Source organism: Aedes albopictus, chromosome 1 (assembly GCF_035046485.1).
Source record: "Aedes albopictus strain Foshan chromosome 1, AalbF5, whole genome shotgun sequence".
Classification (NCBI taxonomy): domain Eukaryota; kingdom Metazoa; phylum Arthropoda; class Insecta; order Diptera; family Culicidae; genus Aedes; species Aedes albopictus.
The window spans coordinates 138,909,089-138,924,060 of NC_085136.1; the positions used below are offsets into that span (position 1 = coordinate 138,909,089).

At 35.4% G+C, this 14,972-nt stretch overlaps 2 non-coding genes across 2 annotated transcripts; one reads left to right on the forward strand and one right to left on the reverse strand.

Annotated features, from left to right (window-relative positions):
* Nucleotides 1-12,367: 12,367 nt before the first annotated feature.
* Trnai-aau (transfer RNA isoleucine (anticodon AAU)) lies at nt 12,368-12,441 on the reverse strand. Its single transcript has one exon. It is a non-coding gene; the product is annotated as a tRNA-Ile (tRNA).
* Nucleotides 12,442-13,393: 952 nt separating this feature from the next.
* Trnap-cgg (transfer RNA proline (anticodon CGG)) lies at nt 13,394-13,465 on the forward strand. The gene has a single exon. It is a non-coding gene; the product is annotated as a tRNA-Pro (tRNA).
* The last annotated feature ends 1,507 nt before the right edge of the window (nt 13,466-14,972 follow it).

Sequence of the window (14,972 nt, forward strand, 5' to 3'; positions counted from 1 at the left end):
AATCAAATCAAATTCTCCCCCTACAACCCGTTCCACACAAAAAAAAAGTTTCGCTTCGGGACTACTTCTATGCCATTGTTTAGGATTTCTAGGAGACATTGAAATCAAATTTGGCTGCTACTAGCTGCTATTTTGCAAATACAACCAAGTTGTTGGTGATGTTTGATATATTTCAATATAAAATCACCCTATTGGTCATTAAATACCTCTGAGCAAACATTTGGTCGTCATGACCGCTTTTTTCGGTGGATCAATCATAGCGGAGTCTGAGTCTGGTCTTGGATATCTTAGCGAAGCGTGTTTTTACGAATTGGAATCTCTTTTGTAAATTGGATCAGAAATCCGTATGCACAGATAAACGGCTAAAAGTATGCAATAATACCCTTGTAATTTCATGCTGTTTGAAACTGTCGTTTTGAAACAACATGTTCAACATGATTTTTCATATATTTAAGGCATGAACCCTACGAATAAAAGCAAGACATTATAAAATTGTCGAGAACATATTTTTGACCACCTGTTTGTTGTTTGTACGGAGCCGCCGTTTGTAATGTTTTCTGTCGTGGGCTCCTTAAATATTTTTTTGAGATTGAGTCGATCAAAAAATACTTTTTCGTTATTAATTAACGCCAGGTAGGGGCGTTTCGTGGGATTTGTTGATTTTCTCCAAGATAATACGGAGCGTGACAATATTGTCCACATAAAATGACGTTATTGGCGGTATACTTCGTAGATTAGGTACTAACAACATTCATCTTCGTTTAGAAAATGTTTTCCAAATTGGTCTTCGGAACAAGGTTGGGAAGTTAATCGGGGTAAATCAACAAGATTACTAATACTGAATGATGTCAATGTTACCGGCCACGGTCATCTATACCGTAACTTGTGATAGGAGGGTAGTGGGGGTTTTGAATTTTACATAGTTTTGGAGAAGATAGAGATGAGCCTCCTTCTGGAATGACTTTAGATTTTCTGATGAATAATATCATCCTTTGCTAAAGCTTTTAGCATTGCAAACTGGACAAAATCGAACCCAAATCCTGTACAATAAATGAGCCATGATTATAAACTTCTATCGTAAATTACTTAACAAATTTGGAATTTGTATTTTTGCTATGAAAATCCATGGATGAGTATAATATTTTTTTCGGACTGAATTTAATCTTCGAAAAAAAGGAAATCACGTAAATTTTCTTACAGAATTGTCGGTAGAGCTTGTGTAGAACTCTGATGGAAATTTATATTGAATTTAAATGAAATGTTCTCGGAACAGTGTTTGGTAAATTGAACTAACATTTGGAATACCATGCCCGAGTTCTTAGATTAATGACAAAGATAAATTATTAGATACATTTCAGAAGTGTCTGAACAATCTTCTGAAAAACTTTAGAAGCATATTTTTTCTAATCTCTTGAATTTGCTAATAAATTTCTCGGAAATTCGAAGTACAGTACAGTACAAATATTCCTTATGATAAATAAATACAAAAATGTCAATTATACCTGTCACCGCGCGCGAGACTCAAACTTTTGTAGACTACACAAAATAAGTTCAGTTAATAATACTACGTCAACAAATATAAAATCCATCATCATCATCGGGGCGACCATTATAGTTTGTTCGTGCCTCCTATTACAAAATATAAATTGTCCACAAAAATATCCGTTGGTAAACTTCGTCAAGATACAAAATCTAGTCAAGAATAAAAAGTCAACAGAGTAGCTGTTCAAAAAGCAGTTTTTACGTGTGAAATACATAGTCTCTTAAACTGTGATAGCGTTGCTGCATTCGTGATGTGGTCAGGCATCGAATTGAAAACATTTATACCTTTATAGTACAAGGAATTTTGTAAAGCACCATGCAAAAAGTAGGGTGTTCGTATTTGATCCGCGTTTCTAGTGTTATAACTATGAATGTCACTTCCTCTTTCAATTCGGTCACACAAATATCTAGGCAGCATACCATTCTTTAATTTAAAAATGAACACCAACGTAAAATACACAATTCTTTGCTTCACTGACAACCACTGAAGGGAGTCCAACAAAAAAGTTGGGGAAGTGAATCTGTTACATCTTAAAATCAACCGCATTATTTTATTTTGCAAACGCTGTAGCCTTGATATTTGTGTTTCATTAGCTAAAAACAAAATGGACGGACAGAACTCAATGTGTGGAGAAATGATTGATTTGTACAACTGTATTTTACTAGAAATAGTCAAATCGTTTTTTAATCGACATAGAATACCATACTTTTTGGCTATTTTCTTGATGACATTGTCGATGTGAGCGTCAAACTTTAGTCTGTCATCAATAATCACGCCAAGATATTTAATTTCGCGCACGCGATCAATTGTCTCACCATCAATTTCTACAGAGACTTCAGAGTTAACTCGACTCCGCGAAATGACCATGAATTTAGTTTTACTAATGTTCAATTTCAGCTGTTTGTACTTCAACCATTTACTCAGAGAACGTAAATCTGCATTCATATGTGAAACGGCTTCCCTCAAATCTTTTGCTGCAATGAATATCACGGTATCATCGGCAAAAACATTAATATCGCAAAACCGTAAGACTCGTCGCATGTCATTGATGTACATAATGAATAAAACGGGCCCTAATACACTCCCCTGTGGCACGCCTAGGCTGTTAACCAGGGGGCTCGAATTTGAGCGATAAACTAAATGTAGTAACGTTTTTATTCCACCAAGAAGCAATTAAATTCACATATCAGGTATGTATTTTGCATTACCGAAGTAAGTTTAACAAAAAAGTACGATTACTCGTACTTTTTAATTGAAACAAAAAGGCACGGTAAATGGGTACCCTAAAAATCAATGGTCTCCATTCACCGTGCCCCATATTGTCCCATATATCTAGAAAAAATCAAAAATTTGAACATTCGTTTTTCTAATAAAATCTTGCAAGTTATTATTTGAAATGAATTTAAACGAAGAAAACTCCCTTGGCTGGGTTGTTTTGATCATTTTTAAACAAAGTAGAATAAAATTTCTCATACACGGTGAATGGGTCCCTACCACGGAATTAGGCGACCCTACTACCCTTTACTAATTGTACTATATCATTCAATCAATTTTGTGAAAAATTTTCTACTTCTGTGGATATTGCTTTAATTTTAACCTATAATGAAGGCAATTAAAAGCGGCGCCAACAATGTTTATAAAACTGGTGTCAAATGACAGCCCTTATTTGCCCTGAATCCTCTTAGATCCACGGTGAATGGTGCCTTGACGGTACATATCCTTCTTTGAAACATAGGCTGTTCTTTCGAGTTAAACTGATGTGGGGAACAGTGGCATTATCACTTGAGTACATAATTCATTTCTGGCCAAACGGCGTTCGGCCAAATGACCCTTTCGGTCAAATGAAATTCGGCCAAACGGAATTCTGCCAAATAGCATTCGGCCGAATGACCCGGGATCATTCTGATTTCTAATAAAAATTTCAGATAGTCTAGAAATCTAATTCCATTAATACATGTTGAAAACATCAGTATTGAAGCCATATTTTCATTTGTAGAAGGTTCCAAAATATTATATCGGTGATTTTTTTTTCATACATTTTGTATGGGAGATAAATGGGCCAAAAAGTGAGGTTTTCATGCAAATTTGTATAAAAACAGCTAAAAAGATGAAAAAAAAATCAAAATAACTCCGATGAAATATTTTAAAACTTCCCACATACGATAATATAGCACATATTATGATGTTCTGTGGAAAGTAACCCGGTCTTTGGAGGATTGGTTCCTCGTAAAATTTCCAACAGAAATCATTTATCGCTCTATTTTTAGGGATTAAAGGGCAACCTGTGGCGATTTTTCTTTGAAAAAGTGATTTTCCCCATAGTAAATCGTATGAAAAATTAAAATGGCTGGCGCTAAAATATAGTTTCTCCGATCGAGCTGAAATTTTGCACAGTTGATATGGGACCAAAATGGAACTCAAAAAGTGTACAGGAGTAAAATGTCTTTTGGTGTCCCACGCTAATCGTATCACACCGCCTATGGAGGCTCTGAAGAGATGGCTCCTCTTCCCTAAGGTCCCTAATACAAACAAGCGACTGTAAATTTGTTGTACAAACATAAAATAATTAAAAAACAGGTAAATTTATTATTATTGACGTACAAACTGAATTCTATATCCACATATTGCTCAACCATATAATACTAATTCAATCGGAGCGTTTGGTACGGTATGTCCACGCATTCTTCCTCCCCTGTAGATTCTCGAATTGCTAAGATTTTGAAGTAGTATGTTTGAAATCTAAACTGTTCTAGAATCATCTTTGCGGTAAACACGACGCAGTAGGCCTGGCCTCTTTGATGCTTGTGTCATATTTTTGATATGCTGCAAGCATCAATACTGACAAGAAAAATGTTTGGGCGTAATCTAACCGAAATATTTTCCAGGATGGTTTCTCGAACTGGATGCGTCTGTGTTAGATTAGATTAGATTAGATAGAGATGAGCCTGCTTTCGGAATAATTTCATAAATTCCTCTAAATTTCCTGACTAATAATATAATTTTTCTCGAAAGCCTTTAGCATTGCACAGTGAATAAAATAGAACCCAAATCCTGAATGAGCCATGATTTTAAATTGCTATCTTAAACTGGTTCATAAAATTGGAATTTGGATTTTTTTGCTATGGAAATACATGGAGGAGTATAATATTATTGCCGAACTCTTAAAGTTTTGAAGTTAATCTTCGAAAAAAAAAATCCTTTCAAAAATAAATACTACGTATGTACATTTTTTTACAGAATTTTCGGTAGAGCTTAAGGAGAACTCTGATGGAAATTAGTATTGAATTTAAATGAAATGTTCTCGGAACAGTATTTGGTAAATTAAACATTTGGAATACTGTGCTCGAGTTCTCGTAATAAATTAGAAAGAGAAATTTTTAGATACATTTCAGAATTGCCTGAATTAGGGGCTGTTTATAAACCACGTAGACCAATATTTGGGAATCTCAGACCCATCATTCCCCCTCGTAGACTTTTGTCCTTAATTTTATTTTTATTTTTTGAAATTTCATCCCAAAAAGTCTACGTGGTTTATGAACGCCCCCTAATTTCCTAAAAAACCTCAGAAACATCTTTTTTCATCCCTTGAATTTGCTAATAAATTTCTTGGAATTTCGATATAAATTTATACATCTCCACCATATGTTTGAAGGTGTCTGGCCATTTGGCCAAATGTCGCTTGGTCGAACGCCATTTGACCGAATGGCATCTGGTCGAATGGGTAATTTGGTCAATTGTCGTTTGGCTGAATTCAAATCAATAGTATAGACTGTTTCAGAAATTATAAATACACTAACGATTAACTGCCATTTCAATTTGAGCATAATATTAAAAAAAGTTTCTTCTAGCTCTTATTGTAAACATGCTAACGAAGCAAATAATACCAATTTTGTTGATGTTTCTGGTAAAAGTTTAAAAATAGGGCTCTGTAAACTAGATGATTAAAAATTGGAGTTGCACAAAGTGGTCAAAAAATGTAGCATAGTGGAAAAGAAAAAAATCTCACAGATAAAATATTTAATTTCCAAGCACAATAAAAATGGCTGTATCGATAATAAAAGATATTTCTCGATTGGTAAGAGTAATTTTTACTGGAATATTTGATCAAGAACCACCATTACGGGCCTTCTTAATACAATTTTTTTGTTTAAAATTTCTCAACAACACCAGTAGCAACAAACGTTAAGTAAACGAATGTCTTAATTACTGCTTACTGCATTCGTTTTTATGGTATGACAAGCTTTGCCATCTGAAGGATCGAATGAGCTGAAAAAATAAGTTTGTTTAGATTAAATGCGTTCAGGAGAGCTAAGAAACTGTGTGGTAGTTCTTGTGTTCCGTAGAAAACCTTAAAAAATAAGAAACTTGATCTCCGAAAAAATGTTGTGGGAATGCCTTTATTGATTTTTTCAAAATTTTGATCAAGGCATTACTTAGACAACTTGTTGAGAAAGCTAATTTGATAAAAATTTAGACAATTTTTGGTATTTAGTGATAAATAATGTTAAAATCGTTAAAAAACACCTTTGTGCAAATGCAAATTTGAAAAATTAAGTTATTTGTTAGAGAACTCGACTGTTCTTTCAAATATCAAGACAATTGAAAGGAAATATAAAAATATGGAGTACAATATGCTATACTCTGAAACAAGTTGGTAAAAATCATACGAACAGTTCATTTAACTGAATAAACAAAGTGTATTTATAATTTCTGAAACAGTCTATATTTAGAAGATCCTGTTGACACGCTAGCTGTCCATGTGATCATAGGTAATATTTCCTTCTTTCAAACATAGGCTATTCTTCCTAGTTTTACCATTCAGAGATTAGATGGAGCTGAAACTGACTTTTTTTTTCAGAGATTTCCATATCCTTCTTTGAAACATAGGCTGTTCTTTCGAGTTATACTGATGTGTGGATCAGTGGCATTATCACATGAGTTCATAATTCATTTTCGGCCAAACGGCGTCCGGCAAAATGATCCTTTCGAACAAATGGAATTCGGCCAAACGGCATTCGACCACATAGCATTCGACCAAATGACCCGGAGTCATTTTGATTTATAATAAAAATTTCAGACAGTCTAGGAATCTAATTCCATTAATGCATGTTGAAAACATCAGTATTCAAGCACTTTTTTTTTTATTTGTAGAAGGTTTAAAAATATTATATCAGTGAATTTTTTTCATACATTTTGTATGGGAGATAAATGGGCCAAAAAGTGAGGTTTTCATGTAAATTTGTATAAAAAACAGCTAAAAAGATGAAAAAAATCAAAATAACTCCTATGAAATATTTTAAAACTTTCCACTTATGATAATATAGCACATATTCTGATGTTCTGTGGAAAGTAACCCGGTCGTTGGAGGATTGGTTCCTCTAAAATTTCTAACCTAAATCATTTACCGTTCTATTTTTAGGCATTAAGGGCCAACCTGTGGCGATTTTTCTTTAAAAAAGTGATTTTTCCCATAGTAAATTGTATGGAAACATAAAATGGCTGGCGCTAAAATATAGTTTCTCCGAGCGAGCTGAAATTTTGCACAGTTGATATGGGGCCAAAATGGAACTCAAAAAGTACACAGGAGTAAAATGTCTTTTTGTGTCCCACGCCAATGTGCATTCAATTTTTATAATCTGCTTGTACAAACATAGCGTGCAGTGATCACGATATCTTAACGTATCTAGACAATTTAGTGTGGAATTTCCTAGAAAAACTATTGGATTCATGCAGAGTTTTTGTAGGTTTCTGATAAACACTGCGATAAGAATTCATTGAGGAGAGGGGTTATTCAAACATTTGAAGCTTTTTTTTTAACATTGAATTCATAGAATGCTATCTTGTATTCAATTTTATCCTGTAAACATTAAAAAAAATGTTTGAACGCTAGAATTTTAAGAAAGTTTAGGATTTTATGAATTTATCTTTCGCGAAACTATTTGGCCATTTTTTGGCACACTTGTGTAGGCTTAACGGATCCCGAAGATCATGGAAAAAGCCGAAATATCACAAAGCTTTTTCCCGGAGTCTCTAGATTCTTCCTAGAATTGACAGCAAGAAGCTTCTTAATCACAAAACTTCTGATACCATAACAAAATTATAACAAGTTCTGCTTGTTATTGCTATATTTCAGAACAAATTTGTTACAAGTTTTGTTATAAATCTCGTGGCGGCTAAAAGTCTTTATAATAAAGACAAATCAATCAATCAATCTCATGACTCGAGTGACCAAAATAACAAAAATTATCAATCTTTTTCGCGACAACACAAAAAATCTTATAAATTTTGAATTAATTTTATTACAAATAAACGTGTTACGAAATTATGTTAGAGGCAATTATATTATATAGTATATCAAATATTGTTATATATCTGTTTGAATAAATGAAATAAATTTAGTTACTAAAATTATAACAAATGTTAATATAATTTTGTTATGGATATTCACATGGAAAAAATCCTTATAACAGAATTATATCAACATTTGTTATTACTAACATCAGTTATCATAATTTTGTTATGATCTTGTTATGTGCTTTTGGTCGGATATCGTTGACAACTGTTGTTAGAAATAACAATAGTTGATATAATGCTGTTAAGGTTCCATGTGAATATCCATAACAACATTTTATTAACATTTGTTATAATTTTAATAACAAAATTATAACAAAACTTGTGTCATTTATTAAAACAGATGTATAATAACATTTGTAACATTATGCGTTATAATATAATTGCCTCTAACATAATTTTGTAACACGTTTGTTGCAATCTTTGTTATACTTTTTGTAACAAAATTATTTCAGAATTTATAAAAAGATTTGTGTTGTCGCGAAAAAAAATTATAATGTTTGTTATGTTCGTTACTCGAGCCAAGAGATTTAGGTATAACAAAACTTGTAACAAACTTGTTCTGCAATTCATATCAGAACTTGTTATAATTAGGTTATGGTTTCGCAAGTTGAGTCTAATGCCGTTTTTCTTTTTGAACCTAGGTTGGAACTGGATTGGCGGAAGATGTGTATACAAACAAACGTCAAACAAACTTTAATACAAGCGAAACCGAAGTCGGGTTGGGGTCTCATCCAGTTCCAACCCAGGTTGCAACAGGATCAAAAAGAAAAACGGCATAACAAAATTTGATATAATATTGTTATGATTATATCTCAACTTGTTATATTTTTGTTTCAATTGGAACGACTTTTGTTCCCTGGGCTTGGATTATATCTTCCAGGAAGCTTTGATTTCAGGCATGTGGTCGATGGCCTTTGCAGCAATGATTGGAATAGCTGAATGTATAATCAATGGCAAACAATTCTGTAAGAATCAGATCTTCAAGTCATCTGATATAGTTATACTGATCATGACGCTGCATAGTGCATAGTATATCGAACATTTGTCGAAGTCATTTATGTGTCGGGAAAATATAATTCCAAGTTGGAGAGAATATTACAAACTGAGGGAGGGTAATAGGCCCAGTCAGACCCCTGAATGGGCAATGTGGGTTAGTTTATGGGAATGCCATTGAAGGTTTGTAATATTCTCCGAGGCTTTCGAAATCCAACAGGGCGCGTCCCCGGGTTGCGGATAGGGGGAAAAGGGAGATTTTTCACATTTGTACTGTAATCAGCCAATGTGGTATTATCTCCTATGGTGTTGTAGTGCGAATGAATGATCTCATTCTATGGGAATTCGAACCTTGTAATGTATTGTTTATCAACTTCAATTTTCTAAGCTTGATAAGGTTTTGAAGACAAACATGAGATGAGAGAATTGCCTAATAGGAAAGTCACATCAGCAAAGCTTTTACATATGCAAATGCTATCCATGGGGTCATGTCTAGCATTTAATATGTATGGCAATGACTGATTCTTACCTAGCAGGGGTACTACAAGACCACGCGGACAATTCGATTAAAGGCTTAATTGGGAATAATATATTTTCCAGAACTGAAGGGACATTTTTTCCGGGGTGACTGGCGAGTCGGAGAGGGTAGAAGTTTCCGTTTGTTATAATTGACAAAATAAACAATCGGGCGCTTTTTCTTTCTATGACTTGCTTGGTATTTTGTGAATTATTGTTTTTTGGTTTTGGAAGGTATGCGATTCACTATTGAGCCTCAAAATTATTTTGCATCTGAATAGCATTGATATTGTCAAGTCTGTACCAACACCCTAATCCCACACCAAAATACCCTTTTCCTATCCCATGGCGTTTATGTGGTCAGCAAAGACTATTCAGCCATTACCCCTCCTTATCATCGGCTTTGGACTGACTTGCGCTCTCATTGCCCCACCAAATGCTGCAAAATGAAAATGAAAATGAAAATTGGAACGACTTTTGTTGGATTTTTTGTCATTTTACTACTAACGGTACATGTTTTATAACAATCGTTGTTATAAAATCATTGTAACAAAATAACACAACCTGTAATAATTTTGTTTTTCCTATCATGTGTTTGGTAGTTTCGGAAATCACATGGAAAAAAATCATATTTATTTTTCCTCTGCTGCGGGAAATTACTCTTAAACTTTTCAGAAGGTGATCTTTTAAGTGATCGAAAAATACTGATGCTTATCTAAACAGACATATTTCTTTGTGATCTTAAACTCTGTCTTATGAAATTTGGTTTGTTACTCATAAGATTACTGCGATCCCCTTCACCGGTATTCCCAAGTAATCTTCCATTGCAGGCTGCTTCAAAAGCTATATTTTTTCCAGAGAGGACTTTCTCCAAAACTTTATCATCCAAGGCAATGTTTTCAACATGTCTCGCGTTCAGACGAATCCTTGAATGTAGGGTAATGCTGGAGGCTGCCGAAGTTCTCATTTAGTAGGGTATCGCGCCACTTGGGCGGTGGCTTCTATATTCGTCTGTTTTCCACTAAAACTCAGTCAATTTTGAACCAATTGACTTGAAATGTTGTACACGGGCAGATACTATACCTATCCCACTGCATTCCAAAAATTGTGTCAATTGGTTCAAATTTGATTGAATTAAACATATTACCCGAGCAGAAGAAAATGTCAACAGCATAATAAAATATGTTATTTTGGCTTGATAACTGTATAATGGAACCAGTAATTTTTATGTTATTAGCATAACATATTATGTTATAAGCTTGTCATAACAAAAAAATGTTCCTGGAGGATTTGTTCAATAACATGTTTTGTTAGACCAATCACAACTTAATAACAGGAAATTTGTGAACTTGTTACTGTTGTGTTATTGTTCATAACATATTTGTACATTCTCCATAGTAGAATAATAACTAAACTTGTTCTACAACAAAATATATTATTCAAATGTTTTCTTGTGGATATATCCCAATAACTTGAACATAACAAAATAAGATTGCCCAACAAAACATGTTATTAAAAAGATATATTTTAGTAAGTTAACAATAATAAATTATGATATAAAAACAGGCTATGTGATTCTGTTGTTATCAATTTGCTATTCTTCTCTGCTCGGGTATGGTCAGGGGATATACGAAGCCGTTGAACTTTATTTTTTTGCAAGAACATGCATATAGTTTTAGTACATTATTTCGAAACAATAATCCTCAACGACTTCATTTACACGTTACACTCACTATTATATATTGTCAATTTTATGACTTGTACAATGTACATGTAGCCGAAAAAAAAAAGATTACGTTAATTTGTTGGAGACTTTTATTTTTGAGACCGTCTCTCATCGAGCAGTGTTACATTGTTAAAATCGATTTTATCGAAACAAATCTTGCGTCATTAACATACAAATTGTCGCCTAATCACCTCGAAATATCACATTAGTGAGCTCTGTCAAAAATTAAACTATTGAAACAAAATAGTACCACCCAAAAAGCAACTGACGAATTTACGTCCGATAGCGGTCAATTTCATCCTAATGATCAATTAAAACGAAAATCATTGATCAGCGGGATAACATTGATTGGCTTGACCAACCTCATAAAACGTTTAACCATCCTTTGGCATTGGGGTCATTTTTGATCCAAACCGTACACTACGTCAGCGAGCTGTTCCCAAAGTGATGCAAAAGGAAGGTTAAACAAACATTTCTCGTTTATACAGTTTCTGCTCACCTAGGGTGTTTTGTAAGCTGTTATTGTTTAGTTATGAAAGGAAATTCTTGAAAATTGTGTTTCTTAAACGTATAAGCTAATCGATTTTTTCAACTGTGGATCGTATAAAAATGAGTTTGAAGTTGCTTTGAGGCAACAAAACTCAAGAACGGGTGGACCGATCAGCATTACTCTTGCATGGTTCGATTCGTATTCGTGGTGGCTGTGTTTATATGTACAAAAAGTTACCAAAATTATCTAGAAAAGCATGAAAACAGTCAAGTTAAGTTACTGATTTTTTATGATCTGGGAAGGAATTCAACATGATCGAAATAAAACCAATCTAGAGGGCGGTGCTGATGCTGCAATGACCTTGACAGTTGTCAAACCATCACAAGTGGGCAAGACAAAGTTTGCCGGGGCAGCTAGTAATAAGATACATTCTCAAACTATCAAGCTTAACATGACGACTTTTAGAGGTTCGAACTTACTGTTTTAACTCAACATGGCATCTCATTTCATTGTAATCCTTTTAATTTTAATATACGATTTATTAAAGGTAGTCCTTGAATTTCTTTTAAAATAGCATACCTTTAGGGTCAACTGCTAATCATTTGCTTGTACGAGGGATCTATAGAAGAAAGATCGAAAATTTTGATCAATGTTACCCCGGATTACGGTATTTTAAACCCCATAGATGAGGAAGGCTAAAAATAAAATACTAATAAAAAAATCGGAAGAAATGAAAAAAAAAGATTGGCTCCAGAGAGGATCGAACTCACGACCTTCGCGTTATTAGCACGACGCTCTAACCAACTGAGCTATGGAGCCACATGTTCTGAGGGTTTCCCAAAGAACAACAATATTTCCCCACCCTAACCTAGCGAGTATTCGCAGTGAGAATTTCTCACGGTTACTCCAGTTGATGAGAAATACAAATCTGTCGATGCTGTTTGTTTCGGCCTGCAAGTTCGACGTTTAGGATTTAAATACCTGCATGCTTTAGTAATTGAACTTCATTTACACAGGCATATTTCTTCATGTACCTATACAGAAGTCAAACACTTCCCAACTCAGAATCGTAACTTACACAGTTGAGCAAATAACAAAAAAAACGTTTCCTTTCAATCGAATCACTTCCCTCTTTTTCCCGAACCAACAACCCGTCGTCGTCGTCGTGATGCATCGGCCTGCCTTGCATCGGGAAGCGAACATCATGCATAGCTATGCAGTTATAGTTAAACTGCATACTGCCAAAGCCCACGGTGCCACACCTCCGTAGTTTCGCTTCTTCCTCTTCGGAGTGGGTCTATTCGTGGTCTTACCTACTGCCCCTGTGCAGTTGCAGTTGACTGTTGTTTGTAACCCTTTTCCTCTGCTGGAAGCATTCGTTCGTGATGGATGCATCAACCTCTGTCGCACATGTACAGCAAAGCACCTACACACGCGGTCAGTCGGTAGGTAGATTTACTGCGCATGTGTTGCCCACACACTTCGGATCAACCTCACCGTCGTCGTCGTCGTCAGGCAGCAGCAGCTGAGCATGCCTCCCTCGTTCGATTCGCTTGTTTGACTCTTGTTTGGTCTAGTTAGTGTGTGGTGTTGTGGTAGTAGTGAGTTGCTATTTTCGTTCGGAGAGAAATACAAACACCGTGGTACAGCTGTAAACGATAAAGAATGAAGAGGGACAGCAGCGTGTATGCGGAACGGATGTAGAGCGGAGTGGATACTTGAGCGCAGAACATGAACTTAAATTGCGTATTTGTCCACGCATCTTACAAGTGGCTCGTTGGTCTAGGGGTATGATTCTCGCTTCGGGTGCGAGAGGTCCCGGGTTCAATTCCCGGACGAGCCCGTGTGATACTTTTTTTTTCTTGCTTGCTTGAACTTTAATTTGGATTTATTCAGCTGTTGTTGCGATGAAACCCGCTCTGCCAAGAACGTCCCAAATCCGTCACCCTTTTTCATCAGTCGTCCTTCAGCGTGGTGTATCGTACCACGACGAGATTTGCGCTAATGCAAATTTATGGCCCGAAATTAGCAGCGTAATTGACGAATGGTTCGCAATCTGAAGTATGTATAGAAGGTACGTAGGTACCTACACAAGCCGTTTGCAATTTTGGTAGCCATTTAAGGTCAATTCTTCGAAGTGCAAAACAGATGCGATGGTCGTAGCGGCCTTGTTGGTTGGAGGCTCTACCAGCTTGCATGTAAGAATGTAGCATTGCGAAACTGCAATTTCGCGGTAATCGGGTACCCACTTAATATCTATGATGTCTAAGTCTATTGAGTAGGGTACAGTTCAACAGAGTGAAGTGATGCAAAATTCAACCACGCTCAAATTGCTCTACACATTTGTTCCTCGTTGGCAGATGTTTTACTCGGTAGTGACAATATTAGGCTTCAGGCATTACTACAGGAAATTCTTTGAGAAATTCTTGATGGGATTCTTGGAGGAATTCTGGGATGAAGTCTCGGAGCATTTCCTGGAGAATTACCTGAAAGAATTCTCGGAGGAATCCCTGGGGTTGAAAAAATCATTGGATATATTCCTGGCGAAATATCTGAAGGAATTCTTGGCAGTAGTCCTCAAGTCATCCCTGGTGAAATTCTTGGGGAACGCCCTGTAGGATTTTTTAGAGGAATTCCTGGAGGGATTCTTGAAATAATTCTAGGCAGATGTCTTGGAGGAATTCCTGGATGAATTCTTGGAGATATTCGTTGGGGAATTCTTAGAGGACTTCCTGGTGGAGTTCCAAGAAGAATTTATTAAGGAATACCTAACAGAGTTTCTGGAGGAATTCCTGGAGTAATTCCCGAAGGAGTTTCTTGAGCAATTTCGGGAGGAATTGTTGGCAAAATTCCTCAACAGTTTTCGGAGGTATTTCTGAGGAAATCCCTGAAGGAATTTTCGGACGTGTTCTTAGAGCTTAGGAGTTTTTTTTTTGAGGAATTACTAAAGGTTTCATGAAGGAGCCTAGGGGTGTTCATGGAAGTATTTGTGGGGGATTTTTTTTAAAAACTTTCCGAAACAATCACTGGAAGAATTCTACGAAGAATTCCTGAAGAAGTTCCTGGTGAATTTCTTGAAATAATTCCTGTTGGAATTCCTTGGAAAATTTATTCACGAATTCCTCGAGGAATTTCTGGAGAAATGCCTGAAAATAATCTCGGATGAACCTCTGGAGTCGTTTTTGGAAGAATTTTTGTACCATTTCCTGGAGGTTTCAGAAGAAATTATTTGGAAAAAAAAACCATACAGGAATTTTTGGAGAATTTCCTGGAGAAACTCTTGGAGGAATTTCTGGAGGAATGTTTGGAGAATTTCTAAGCATTTCTATGTGGAATTCCTGGAGAAATTG